Source organism: Glycine max, chromosome 19 (genome assembly GCF_000004515.6).
Source record: "Glycine max cultivar Williams 82 chromosome 19, Glycine_max_v4.0, whole genome shotgun sequence".
NCBI lineage: Eukaryota > Viridiplantae > Streptophyta > Magnoliopsida > Fabales > Fabaceae > Glycine > Glycine max.
Genome location: NC_038255.2, coordinates 22,397,490 through 22,412,989, shown reverse-complemented (window position 1 = coordinate 22,412,989; position 15,500 = coordinate 22,397,490). Strand labels below are relative to the sequence as shown.

At 37.8% G+C, this 15,500-nt stretch overlaps 1 pseudogene; it reads right to left on the bottom strand.

Annotated features, from left to right (window-relative positions):
* Window positions 1–10,994: 10,994 nt before the first annotated feature.
* On the bottom strand, window positions 10,995–15,139 carry LOC121174210 (uncharacterized; annotated as a pseudogene).
* Window positions 15,140–15,500: the final 361 nt, after the last annotated feature.

Here is a 15,500-nt window from a genome sequence, read left to right as displayed (position 1 = left end):
ATCACAGCTTTTCTCACTTAAAGACCCCAGTAACAATTCCTTCGATCCAATTCGTTAACCGTTGGATCGACTCCAAAATTTTACTGGAAGTCTATAGTGCATAAGCCTACATTGTGACCGTTGGGATCTACTAGAAAACATCCAGAACTCATTCTGCACTACTCTTTCCACAGCCAACCACACAAGCATTTTTTTCTGCACTTGTGCAAAATTCTGCTGCACAATTTCACAGCAAAAATCTGCACTCTGTGCAGATTTCGAAAACCACACTTCCCCTCATCCAATCTTGCCCAAATCAAATCCTACAAGTCCCAAATCATGTATCAATCATGTCTAAACCAAAGCCAAGCTTCAAACCACAGCAACACAAAATCTAGGTGTCCAAAACCCCTCAATTTAATGGATTTTCTAGGCTTTAGAAGTGAAATTGAGAATGAGGTAAATTTGAAGCAAACTCTCACCTCACACAAGTCCATAACATCAATCTAAACTTGCTCAAACTGAATTTACACCTAAAACTCCACCGAATCAAAATTTGACTCCTCAACACCCAATTTTGCCCTAGCAATGGCTCTTGGTTCACTTTGGTCATTTGTTTTTCTCTCTAGCTCAGCCTAACCTTTCTCACATGTCCTAAATGACATTTCAAGCTAGGATTAACTCATTTTAACCTCCATTTACCACAGAGTCCAGATTTAGCCTTTCAACTCTCAAAGCCTCACTCTTTTTCCACTCATAACACCACATTCTCACTTTCTGACCCTAGGTTAACTCTACCTTTCATCTCTAACAGTTTTCCATAAGCAATTTCAGTACATGAACATCACAAGCATCCTCATAAAAACCCTAAAACAGAATGGGTATGTTTAACTCATCCAAACATGGCAATTTCAACAAGCTTTCAACAAGTTTCTTCACAAATAACTATCATGAAGCAGAAAACTAGCAAGACTACCCATCATATCTCCCAAAACCCCATACCCACGAAAATCAAAGGAGAAAGAAGTCCACCCAAACCTGAAATTTCGAAGTCCCACTCGTAGACACGCACTTCACGACCCCGAAAATGCTCTCCTTTCACGATTTGGGGCAGAAATGATGGCCAAAGGTTGAAGCTTTGTGTGGAGCTTCAATGGTGAATGAAGAAGAAGAAAGCTACGTGAGAGAGGGAGAGAAAAGGCTTCTGAATTTCTTTCTTTTGGCTGAGTGAGGAGAGAGAACAACTTTTTGGTTTTAAATAAAAAGGGTTTTCTTTTTTTCTATTATTTTATTATAAACTATGCCACATGTCTCCATTTGAGTGGAGCAAAAAGGGCCCACTTTCCCCTTTTGACTGTGACCCATACTCAGCCACAAAAGTGAGAAAAATCTGACCTTTGAAACGCTAAAATCTTGCCTCGGTTTGCATGCCGTTTCTCTGGTTCCAGTTCCTCGCATTTCTCTACGTCCGTCGGGGCCAGTTTTCGAAAGTAACCAATATATATATCAAAACGCTCAGAATAAAACCCCGAGCGTGGTTCAGAGGTTGGTTTCGTTAAATTCTAAGTCGCACGCAAAACGATGATTTTTAGACTAATTAATTAAGAATTAACCCATAACCTCCCGGTTATAGACTTCTCTTCCTTAATTAGCCTAACCCGCGTATCTTGCCCCCACTATTCCTACTTCTACCAAGAACATATAGGCATATACACTGAATAATACTTATATATATATATAATCATTTAAAATACATCGTTTCCAAAAATTCCGGGTAGAAATTTCCAGGATGTTACAATTAGGTTGCCGTATGTCTGGACATGGAGTGCGGTAATTTAGTTTTTATTATGCTATGATCATAAAGCTGTTCAATTAAGCTAAGTTCAACAAGAGACATCTGCGAACGAAGTTTAATTAGAATTAGGCTAAACTCATGAGACATCGGTGTTTAGTACTTAAGCCTTTAGCATAGAACACAAAAACATATTTAATTAGAGAAACATCCTTAATTGCATCAATTTGCTCAGTAAGAGGACCCAATGCCTTTAGATATATGTTTTCACACTTACTTGCTCACGTTTAGTGCTTTGTAATTAGAATAGAACATACTTTTATTTTCATTCACAATCATGATTTCTGTTAGCAAATGCCTGCTTATTGAACAAACCTTTATCAGATGAACAAGTTCCCTGAGTTTGATACTCGGTTCACACCGTTTTAATTATTTACTTGACGACCTGGTGCACTTGCCGGTAGATTTTGCATCCACACAAATAAGTAGTATCCCAGAGAGCGAAACAACGACCCGCTTCGTCGCTACAATGTCACTACTCTAAACCGCGTAAATTTCAATTTTTAAATGAAAACTTCATTAATTTGCTTATGAAAAATGAGAGTAAATTTTTCGTGATATACATTCTCCAAAAAATGAACAATTACTTAAATGAATATATATAGATATATTAACTCAGTACACATCATTCAAATAACGAAAAGTAAATTAGTTCATACATATGATTAAATTTGTGATTTACATCCTCAATTCAAAAAAGAATTATAGAACCATCTACAAAGGAGTTGATTAAAAAAACACAACTCTCTCCCAAAATAATCCAAATGTCATCACGTCAGCTTGGCGGCTCCACAAAAGAATCTCACTTCATGTACTCTACCGTTGTCTGTCTGCTCCCATGAATGAAGGTTTGCGATTATCACAGGTACAAATCACACGGTACAAAAATTGCAAGGGTGAGTTTATAATAAAAGAAATTAACACAAAAATAAATGACCATGATTAGTAAGAAAACATTAACAAATACCATAATCATACACAAACATCCATTAGTCCAACATACACTCAACAAGTAGTCATCATCCGTCCATAATTCCAATCAATCATGCTCAGTATGATGTATGCACCTGACCTCAACTCTCAAATGCAATGTGGTACTATTCGTCAGAAAATAGCCTAAGCGTGTCCATGCGACACTCTCACTTAGGAAATCTAGGCAGCAAGTGCCGAGGTCACCCTGTCGTGCATAGGCAACTCCCCTCCCCCCCATGGTGATTGTTTGACCAGAATACTTGTTTACTCCCTCTTCCAAATTGGTATTACTTGTTTTTATATGGGAGTGGTCTTACCGGCAAGCGCATCGGGTCGCCAATTAAAATAATTAAAACGGAATGAACTGAGTATCAAACACATGGAACTTGTTCATTTAGCAAAGTTTTGTTAAGTAAGCAGGAATTTGCAAACAAAAATTAATGATTGTGAATTAAAGCAAAAGTGTGTTCTATCCTAAGTACAAGCAATAAACGAGAACAAGTAAGATTGAAAACAGATATCTAAAGGCGTTGGGTCCTCCTACTGAGTAAGTTGATGCAATTAAAGATGTTTTTCTAATTAAAGATGTTCTTGTGTTCTATGCTGAGGACAAAAATACCAAACATCGATTCCTCCAGAGTTTGGACTAATTTAAATCAAACTTCATTTGCAGATCCCTCTTGTTGAACTTAGCCTAATTTAAACAACATTATACTCACAGCATAATAAAGAAAACTAAAACCCTGCACACTATACCTAGCAATGCAGTTATTCAGTCCCTACTCTATCAAGTTCTAAGGAAACAGTACATTTCCCAATGCTAAAGTCCCTAACAGCACACACATATATGGGTGATCAAGCCACAAGCATGCATACAATAAGCATAGATAGAAGCAGTGAACACATAAAACAACCTTAATTAGATATGAAAAAGAGTTTACATCAACTACTCAATAAGAATCTCCAACTAAGGGTTTTAGCCTTTCATGGAAAGGAAGCTCCTTTTACACTGAAGAAGAGGAATCAAGAGAAATTTCTTGCTTACAACGGAGTGGGGATGTCTCCTCCACCTCTAGGAATCTCACAATCACTCAAAAACTCACTAATCTCCCTAAAAGATGAAAACTTGGCCCGTTGCTCTGCTCTACGCTTTCTGAAAATCATACTCTTCAGGCCTCTGAGTAGTGAATAGTCCTCTTGGTTCTCCCTTTAATTATGTGCAAATCAGGCTTAAAAAGGGCTTCCTGATCTCGATGTCGTGCTTAGCGCCATTCTTGTGCTTAGCGCGAGTAAGTGAATTTGAGCTTAGCGCCAATCTCGCGCTAAGTCTGGAAAGCGACAGATGACTCACTTAGCGAGCTGATAACGTGCTAAGCGCGTGCTTGCATAGCAGATGCCTTTCCAGATTCCCCTTTACTCGCTAAGTGCACTGGTGCTGGGCTTAGCTGTTGATGCGTGCTAAGCGCATTGAGCTCGCTTAGCGCGATGACTCCTTTGGCACTTCTTCAAAATAACTCCTTTTTGCCTGAAATTAAATAAAGTTTAACATTAATTCTATTTAAAGAGGCTTCTACTGAGCAGAGATCAAAACAAAGAAATTTTATTTACAATCCTACCAAAAAGAACCATAAATTGGGAGATTTATATACATTTTGGAAAACTTTTCTATACAAAAGTTAGTCGTAAACGACGACTAACACTCCCGCAAATTTACAGTTTTGCTTGTCCTCAAGCAAAGAGAGAACTTTTCACTTGTCCTCAAGTGACAAAAATTCACAGTGGTTCTTCAAAAATGTGTTTATTCCACAGAATTCAATCACATGACATGAATGGCATTCAATGTTTCCATCAACAACTTCTCACAAGACATGCAGTTTTTCAAAGATATGAACATGATTATTAAGAAACACAACTAAGATAAGTTAGTAGGAATGATGGATATCAAGGAAGGATCATCAACCAAAGCCTCACGGTCACTATATCACTCAAGCACAAGTGTTTAGGCTATCCATCAGTCAACAACCAACATAAGTCTCAATCTTTGCACTTCATCTCATACCATACAATCGAGAACACACAAACTTGAATCCGAAGGACTTTTACTAGGCTTGTAATGAGGCTGGGCTGCAACAAATCATGGTTTTTCTAGGATGCAAAACTTAAGTTCTAGGAGACCATTCATCCATAGATTAACCTCTTTCTTTTTATTCCAGCTCTATTACTTGCCTTTCCGCACTTAGCTTTTCTTTTTCTTGAATAACAACATACATTTTTATTTTTATTTTCTACTTACAGTTTTTTTAACACATTGATGTGCTTATTAACTCCTGTGTGTGCTATTATTTCTTACCATTGGAAGCTTTCACCCAATAAACTCCCCCAAATTAAGGGAAAATTGCTTTGAACCAAATTTTTCCTTTCATGAATGATGCTCTCCTACAACCTAAGACAAGGTAGAAGGAGATAAACTATACAGGCTCAAGGTTCAATAAAAAAATCACACTTTCAGCTCAAACTGGGTGCAAGGGATAAATCATTCATACACCTGGTAAGCTTTTTGGCTAAGTGGCTACTTTCAATTAAAACATGGCCTTCATCATCTTCAAACTCATGCATTCATTCCATATTTAGAGATTCATGCAAAAACCATTACTTACTACTAGTCGTTATCTCATAATTAAAGATCACACTCTCACCGGGTTATGGCTAACGTGTTCCTTCACAATCAACCTGACAAACCAACTAACATTTTCAGTCATGATCCTAATTCCATGTTCTTTCTCTTCTAATGACTGCATGCTCATTCAAAGCATATGATTTATGCATTTTAGTTCACTCACATCATACAATCGATCCATTCAAATCAATTAACAAACACTGATTTCCAAAATCAAACATCAACCACTGAATAATATAAGTGCATTGTTCAATCAAGCTTTTATACAAGCTACCAAACAAAATATGACTATGAACTGAAATTTAAAAACTGAAACATAAACATAAAATGTACTGAAGACAGACTAATATAAATTGTTCAAAGTGCAAGAAAATAAAGATCTTGATCCTGTCAATCATCCTATGCATGCTCATTCAGGTCCAGTGCTGGTGCAGATGATGGATCCTGAGAAAGAGGCAGGCTCGACACTGGTACAGATGGCTCAGGATGAGGAGATATAGCTGGATCAGCATAAAAAATAAAGGGCTTTGGTGGAGAGGGCTCTGATGCTGTAACATCCTCCTGAACTTGTACAACAACTGGATCAAACTCTAAAGTGAATGGCTCAGGAGGTGTAGGCTCTGCGGCCTCTGGAATGTCCTCCTGCTGATCCTTCTGAGGCTCCTGGGCTGCGGAGGCCTCACCCCCTCCCAAAGGAGAAGGCTGGACTCCTGGCCAGGCCACCTTTTGCAGAAATTCTTCAACACTCATAATCGGCCGCTGGTGGTGATGCAATCCTCCCTAGGAAGGGACCAGTCACTAGAGCCATGAGCAAGAGACTCCAAGAGGATTGGGCTAGAGCTGCTGAAGAAGGCCCTAGGGTTCTCATGAACCTTAGGATAGATTTCTGAGCCCATGGGCCAAGGTTGGGTCCAATTATCTTTGTACATATTAGATTAGGATGTCATTATATTTGGTCCTTGTATTTAGGGCTCCATAATGTAGGTAGGATACCCCAGAAATATAGGATTTTTTAGCCCTTGTATTTTAGGGCACCTAGACTAGTTTTTGTATTAGGGGTAGTTTTGAAATTTCACATGCACTAAGTGAATATTTGATGTGTGTGTTGGGAAATAAATTTAATTGAATTGGTAGAAGCCCAATCCAATTAAATTTTAGAGGGGGAAGTGAGCATTTGCTTACTACACCCCATTGCCACATCATATAGTCACACTTTGTGCATGTCCTTCATGCTTTACATGCCTCATGACACCTAAGCACACTTAGTGGAGAATCTTGGATTAGTGGGCTGAACCATAACTGAAATTCACTAATCATAATTAATGAAATTTTGGCTCCAAAATTTGGCTCCACAAATTCAATTTCAAATTCAAGTGAAATTTGAATTGAAATTCAAATTTCCCTCCAATTTTTTGTGACACTTAGGCTATAAATAGAGGTCATGTGTGTGCATATTTTTGAACTTTGATCATTTGAGAATTAAACTTCAAAGTTCAGACCTCTTTTGAGGCACAAGTTTCGTGCTCTCTCTCTCCTTCTCCCTCCATTCTTCTTCTCCTACCTCCAAGCTCTTATCCATGACTTCCTATGGTGGTGAGCTTCTTCTTGACTCATCTTCTCCTTGAAGTGGCATTTCCTCTCAATTCTTCTTCTTCTCCATTCCGCTGCCGTTAAAATTCAAGAAGCAAAGGACTCCATTGATGAAGAAGATCCAAGGCCTACAAGCTCCAATGGAGCTACATCATGTGGTATCAAGAGCATCTTCATCTAGGTGATGTTCTTTTGCTTCCTCTATATTTTTGTTCGGTGAATTCTCTTTAATTCCTTGGTCTTCATCTTATTCTCCATGTATATCCTCCATTGTCTTGTGGTTTGGTGCTGTTTAGAGTAGATTAAAAAAAAAATTAACCGATTAAATCTTAGATCTACACTTGTTCTTGCATTTATATGGTTCAAATTTTGTAGATCTACTCTTGAATCATGTTTTTGTGTTGATTGTAGGTTCTATCATTTTTCATTCATAATATTCTTGTGCTGAACCTTAGATATAAATTTTCTTCCAAAATATTGATTAGAAAGAAAAACACAAAAATGTAAGTGTAAATCACTTAATCCATGCAGTCTTTGAGTCATGTTTAGTCATAGTAATTGTCACATTATGTTCTAAGTTTGTGTTGAATTTTTATTTTGTTGATTGAATTCTAGATACATTTGTTCATGTATTCTTGTCATTCTTAGCCTATCTTTTGAATTTTGAGTCTAATTCATGCATGTTATTTAGTTCATAACATGTTCTAAATCAATTCCTAGAAGTAGTCTTGTTGTTGAACTCTTTTTTTTTTCTAAGTTTCCTACATGATGCCTATGATGAAGTTGAGTTGTGGTGCTGAGTTGTGGCTGGATTTGTGAATAAAAATAAGTCTTAAGCTCTCTTGAATTGTGTTATTCAAGATAATTGAGCATAAGAAAACACAAATTGTAACTATCCAAGCCTTAAGCAACATCAACACTACTGGGAATTGGCAAATACAAATTTTGAGCTGAAAGTTTTAATTAATTTTCTAGACATCTGGACAAAAATAATAAAAAAATAACCAAGCTATTTGGATAAAATGAAAAAATAAGAAAAATCACACAATTTGGCAGAAAAATCAGTGTCCAGGAAAAAAAAAGTGAAAGGGAAGTGTGCTTGTTGTTTTGGCTCAAAATTTGTTCTATAAATTGTGCCTATTTTATACCAATTTTAGTTCTGAAATTTCAATTTAAAATTACTGTGAAAACAAGTTCCAAAACTAGAGGTTTCTTGAGTCTTTTATTTTTAGTTTTTTTACTCTACTCTAGAGCCATACTAAGTTTCTCTTTGAGTCCTAGCTCTCTTTTATGTGCTTTTCATTGATTTAATTGTTGAATAATCCTTGAAAATTTGTCTTGTTAAAACTCTATTGGTTTAGCTTTCATTTCATTTTTTTGGTCTTTGGTTATTGCTTGTCTCTTTGTTTCCTTGTTTGTGAGTTGCCATATAGGGAATTGGAAAGGAGAATTGGTGCCATCCCTTGAAGAATTTGAGTCAAAAAGCAAGGGGAAAACCACCTTAAGAGCCATTGGACTAAGAAGCACTCCAAATTGAGTGAATCACCAAAGAGAGAACAACCACCAAAATTGAGAACCTTTTTGTATTTTTATAATTGACAATTTACTTACTTTCATTGCTTTCAAATTTTGTAACAAAAAGGCCTTTCATTGGAAGTAAGTTGGGAGCCTCCAATAGGTCACCCTACTTCCATTTGTGTGTAATAATTTTAGCCAATTTTACCTTAGGATTGTGAGTGTTTTGTTGGGAACCTTAAATGTGGTCATCCAAACACTCTTAGGATTCGCCTAGTTTACATTTCTTGCACTTTAATTTCTTGCTTACTTTCATAGCTTATTTCCTTTACCTTCCATTGTCAAACCACCTAGATAGCTTGCCTTTTACCAATTAGTTTTTACCTTATCTTTCACACCTCTTTTAGTGTTTATTTTGGCTAGTTTCAACCATAGTTTCTTTTACCTTTTGTTTTCAAACCCCCAACAAGAAAGAACCATAACTTAGGAACCAACACGAGTCTTCATTCTTCATCTAGTGTTAATGGTGAGGGTTCTACTCCTAAGGACCCCTTGTATAAGATATTAGATGAGTTGAGATCCCTTAAGTTGTGGAAAGAAAAACAAGAGAGAAAAGAAAAAGGTAAAAAAAGAGTGGAAGAAATAGGTCAAGATGAAAGAGAGAAAATAAGATAGGAAGAAAGAAGAAAAATAATGAAAGAAATGAAAAGAGAAAAACATGCCTCCTATAGTAGTCATGACTCTTGCAAGAGTTTAAGTGAAGAACTTAGCGACTATTATAGAGGGCGCCATGTTGGATCGAGTGGCCTCATAATAATTAAGAAGGAGGGTTGAATTAATTATTCCTAAACCTTTACTAATTAAAAAATTACTCTTCTAAGGCTTTTACTAAGTTGTTAAGAGAATATGGAGTAGAAGAGAAACTTAACAGAAAGTAAAAGCGGAAATTAAATGCACAGCGGAAAGTAAAAGAGTAGGGAAGAAGGAAACAAACACACAAGAGTTTTTATACTGGTTCGGCAACAACCCGTGCCTACATCCAGTCCCCAAGCAACTTGCGGTCCTTGAGATTTCTTTCAACCTTGTAAAAATCATTTTACAAGCAAAGATCCACAAGGGATGTACCCTCCCTTGTTCTCTTTGAACATAGTGGATGTACCCTCCACTAGAACTGACCCACAAGAGATGTACCCTCTCTTGTTCTTAGTCAAACCCAAGTAGATGTACCCTCTACTTGTACCACAAAGGATGTACCCTCCAATGTGTTAAGACAAAGATCTCAGGCTGTTAATGATATGAACCCTCATGGCACAAGGGCTGACTTAGGATCGTCTAGGATTAAACCTTGATGGAAAATGCGGAAATTGATTAAGGAAAGGATGGAAAATAAGGTGGCTAATTTCGTGGGTCTTAATAAGGTGGTTCTTGGCATAAAATGGATGAATGGGATGGTAAAACGTAGGTTAAGTGGTGGCTGGACAGAAATATAGAAATGGCAATAACTGAAGCTACAGGGCTCCAAATGAGGTGATTCCAAAACGAGGTGAAAGGTCTCGTTTTGAAATTCAATTTAGGCTCAAGAATCACTTAATTTGAGTGCATAAAATGGGAGTTATGGCCACGAGATAATTCTGGGCAGAGGTGGATTTTCTGGAATTGTGGTTTGAAAGAACAAGGGTGATGATGAAAGGAAGGAAAGAATCACTCTTTCCAGCGAGGGCAACACACAAAGGTTGTGAAAGTCCTTTGATACAGCCAAGGTGTTCTTGAATCACTCAAGAATTTAGGAGAATCACTCTCACTAAGATAAAAGAGATAAACTCTAATTTTCTGAATAAAACTCAACTTGTGTTTATTGATAAAATGGTTCAGCTTATATAGAAGCTTTACAGCAGATTTTAGTAATGACCCACTAACCTAGAATTAAAATAATTTAATGCCATTAACCTAGGGAATTAAAACAAACTTAATGGCTGAGTGTAACTGAAATTGTGGCAACCAAAAGTCACCCCCAACAGCCAACAAGTCAGCCACCATTTGGTCTCCCAAAAGGCTGATGCCTAGGTTGCCAATTGGGCCCTTATTACAACTTGAACTAAAGCCCTTTTAGTTGATTAACCCAAAACATATTTTTGGTCAGCCAACTTTACAAGGATTGGGCCATTATTTAGACAAACTAAACACTCTAAAATTGAAATAAAGTGGTGTCATTTAGTCCTCCTCCATTTGGGCCATGATACAACTCACAATCTTGGACTTTTCTCCTTGAAACTTGGGCTTGTATTCAAATAGTATGGACAGCACTTGTTGAAGAGCTTCCTTGGCTTTCCTTGCTCTAGCCCTTGTCATAGGTCCTCCAAGTCCTTCAAGTGGATCCTTGCCCTTGCTCTTGGTCATGTCCTCATCATTCTCTCCCTCTTGAGAAGGATTTGTCCTCAAATCGGATTCTCCATTTTGTAAGCATTGTCATTGATTCTTTCAAGCACTTGAAATGGTCCATCTCCCCTTGGTTGAAGCTTTGATTTCCTTTGTTCCGGAAACCTTTCTTTTCTCATGTGCACCCAAACCCAATCTCCGGGTTCGAAGACAACCTTCTTTCTCCCTTTGTTGGCTTGTTTAGCATAGCTTTTATTTTTCCTCTCAATTTGATCTTTGACTCTCTCATGAAGCTTCTTCACATAGTCCGCCTTTGCTTGACCTTCTTTATGCTTAAAAACAGAAACATTAGGCATAGGCAAAAGATCAAGAGGAGTTAGTGGGTTAAAACCATAAACAACTTCAAAAGGAGAACAATTAGTGGTGTTATGAACAGCTCTATTGTAAGCAAATTCAACATGGGGTAAACAAGCTTCCCAAGTTTTTAAGTTCTTCCTCAAAACTGTCCTAAGCAAAGTTCCCAAAGTCCTATTAACAACTTCCGTTTGCCCATCGGTTTGTGGGTGACAAGTGGTTGAAAATAACAATTTAGTGCCCAACTTGCTCCACAAAGTCCTCCAAAAATGGCTTAGGAACTTAGAGTCCCTATCACTAACAATGCTCCTTGGCAAACCATGGAGTCTCACAATCTCCTTGAAAAACAAATCAGCCACATGGGAAGCATCATCAATTTTTTTACATGGAATAAAATGAGCCATTTTAGAAAACCTATCAACAACCACAAAAATGGAATCTCTACCATTGCTTGTTTTTGGCAGCCCCAAAACAAAATCCATGGATAAATCAATCCAAGGATACTCCGGAATTGGCAATGGAGTATACAATCCATGAGGCTTTACCTTAGACTTTGCCTTTATACATACAATGCAATGTTCACAAAATTTCTGCACATCCTTTTTCATATGAGGCCAATAAAAATGTTCTTGTAATGTTTCTAGAGTCTTTTGGACCCCAAAATGCCCCATTAAACCTCCTTCATGTGCTTCACAAACAAGCAAATTTCTAGTAGAACATTTAGGCACACACAATTTGTTTTCTTTGAAAAGAAAGCCTTCATGTCTAAAGAAACCATTTTCTGAAAATTTTTCACAATTTTTAAAAATTTCTCCAAAAGTTTCATCATTTTCATACATGCTTTTCAAACATTCAAGACCAATCCATTTTGTTTCAAGCATAGAAAGTAATGCATGACGCCGAGAAAGAGCATCGGCTACAATATTACCTTTTCCCTTTTTATGTTTGATAACATAAGGGAATTGCTCTAGGAATTCCACCCACTTCGCATGCCTTTTGTTAAGCTTGCCTTGCCCCTTGATATATTTGAGGGACTCATGGTCACTATGAATGACAAATTCCTTGGGATAAAGGTAGTGTTGCCATGTTTTCAAAGCACGTACTAAGGCATACAACTCCTTATCATAAGTTGAATAGTTAAGGGTAGGACCACTTAACTTTTCACTAAAATAAGCAATTGGATGGCCTTCTTGCATCAACACAGCCCCAATCCCAACATTTGAAGCATCACACTCAATTTCAAAAGATTTTTGAAAGTTTGGCAACGCAAGTATGGGGGCATTAGTTAGCTTTTGCTTAAGAACATTGAAAGCTTCTTCTTGTTTCTCTCCCCATTTGAAACCAACATTTTTCTTGAGCACTTCATTGAGAGGTGCTGCCAATGTGCTAAAATCCTTCACAAATCGTCTATAAAAACTTGCTAAGCCATGAAAACTCCTCACCTCGGTCACAGACTTAGGTGTAGGCCATTCTTGAATAACCCTAACCTTCTCCTCATCCACTTGCACTCCTTTTGAACTCACAACAAAACCAAGAAACACAACATGGTTAGTACAAAAGATGCATTTTTCAAGATTGGCATACAATTGTTCTTCTCTAAGCACAGTCAAGACAGATTTTAAATGATCAATATGCAAATCAAGTGAAGTGCTATAGATAAGAATATCATCAAAGTACACCACAACGAACTTTCCTATGAACTCTCTCAAGATATGGTTCATTAATCTCATGAAAGTGCTAGGAGCGTTAGTTAGGCCAAAAGGCATAACCAACCATTCATACAAACCATATTTTGTTTTAAAAGCAGTTTTCCATTCATCCCCTTCTCTAATCCTAATTTGATTGTATCCACTTTTTAAATCGATTTTAGAGAAGTAACATGCACCATGCAATTCATCAAGCAAATCATCAAGCCTGGGTATAGGATGCCTATATTTAATGGTGATGTTATTAAGGGCTCTACAATCGGAACACATGCGCCATGTCCCATCCTTTTTAGGGACCAAAATCACTGGGACAGCACAAGGACTCATACTATCTCTTACCCAACCTTTGCTAATGAGTTCATCCACTTGTCTTTGAATCTCTTTGGTTTCTTGTGGATTACTTCTATAGGCTGGCCTATTGGGCAAAGAAGCTCCCGGAATGAGATCAATTTGATGCTCAATTCCCCTCAAAGGTGGTAGTCCATTTGGCACATTTGGTGGAAACATGTCTTGAAAATCCTGCAAAAGAGTTTTAACACTAGAAGGCACTTCAAAATCATCAAAAGTGTTAGTGGTCAAAATCTGATTTTTGCAAAACAAGATATATAGTGACTGTTTAGCACGAAACAACCTCTTGACCTCACTTTTTGTGGCTAAATAGCTCTCCCTCACTTCAAGTGTTTCACTCTTCTTTTGTTCACTCTTTTTCCTCTCAAGTGTTTCCCTCTTTTTCTCACTCTCAAGTGTTTTGCTCACTTTTTCTTTTTCTCTTTTCTCTTGAAGAAGTTTTTCTCTCATTTTCTTTTGATCCTCACACACTTCTTGTGGACTCAATGGCTTGAGCACAATCTTTTTGTCTTGGTGCATGATAGAGATCTTGTTGGTGTAACCGTCATGATTGGCTCTTTTATCAAATTGCCATGGTCTCCCCAAAAGTATGTGACTGGCCTCCATAGGAACAACATCACAAAGTACCTTATCATTGTATTTCCCAATGGAAACGTCCACTTCAACTTGCTGCCTCACTTGCACCTCCCCATCCTTACTAAGCCATTGAAGTTTGTATGGCCTAGGATGTGGTTTAGTAGCTAAATTTAGCTTTGACACTAATCTAGCACTAGCCACATTGGTGCAACTACCTCCATCAATGATCACCATGCACACCTTGCCATTGATTAAACATCTAGTGTGAAAGATGTTTTCTCTTTGGCTCTCCTCCTCATGCTTCAATTGACCACCAAGTAACCGCCTAATCATCAACAAATCTCCCTCCGGAGTCTCCTCTTCCTCTACGTACTCACTCTCCTCTTCCTCTTCAACATCAGATTCACTTATATATTCTCCATCTCTAAGAACCATGGACCTTTTGTTAGGGCACTCATAAGCATAGTGTCCTAGGCCTTGGCACTTGAAACACTTCACATCTCTACTCCTTTTAGAGGGTTCCTCTTGGGACTTTGAGCGAGTTTTTGATGGGATAGGTGTGGAACTACTAGAAGTAGCAGCCCCATCTTTCTTACCTTTGTCTTTCCAACTAGAGGAACCAAAGTTGGTAAAACTCCTCTTAGCCACTCCTTTCCTTTTTAATTGTTGCTCTACTTGGATTGCTTTGTGAAGCAAATCATCCATTTCAACAAACTCCTGCAGCTCAACAATATCATGGATATCATTAGTCAAACCATTAAGAAATCGAGCCATAGTTACCTCCTCATCTTCTTCAATATTTGCTTGAATCATGAGCACATCCATTTCCTTGAAATACTCCTCAACCCCCTTGTTGCCTTGGGTTAGTTTTTGGAGCTTGAATTTCAAGTCCCTTGAGTAACTAGCCGGCACATACCGCTTCCTCATGATCTTTTTCATCTCTGTCCATGTATCAACCATTGGCTCTTCATTTCTTGCTCTCTCCTTTTGTAGCTTGTTCCACCACACAAGAGCATAGTCGGAAAACTCCGTGGCAGCAAGCTTCACCTTCTGGTCCTCCTCATAGTTGTTGCATGAGAAAACATGCTCTATTTTCATCTCCCACTCCAAGTAGGCCTCCGGATCATTCTTTCCTTTAAATGGAGGAATGTTGAGTTTAATACCATCAATTCGGTTTTGTCTAGGAACACCATCATTCCCTCTTCTCCTCCTTTCTTCTTCATTATGATCTCTATTCTCCATTTGATCCAACCTCTCATGGAGCGCATCATCTCGTTGTTTCATTAACCTCTCCATATGTTGCATCAAAGCTTGCATTTGGAATTGCGAAAGCCCCACTCCATCATTAGGATTAGTACCTGACATCTCAAACAAACAAATCAAACGTAACAAGAAAATTATAGTTGCTGTTTGAATACCTCACCCACTCAAGTGTATCACACAATTATGGCTTTTCTCTAATGAAACACTCTTGCCTTTTACCACTCTAATTCCCCTTGAGTTCTTAGGCAATTCAAGAGATTATGGCCACAACAAAGAACAATTCACCAATATG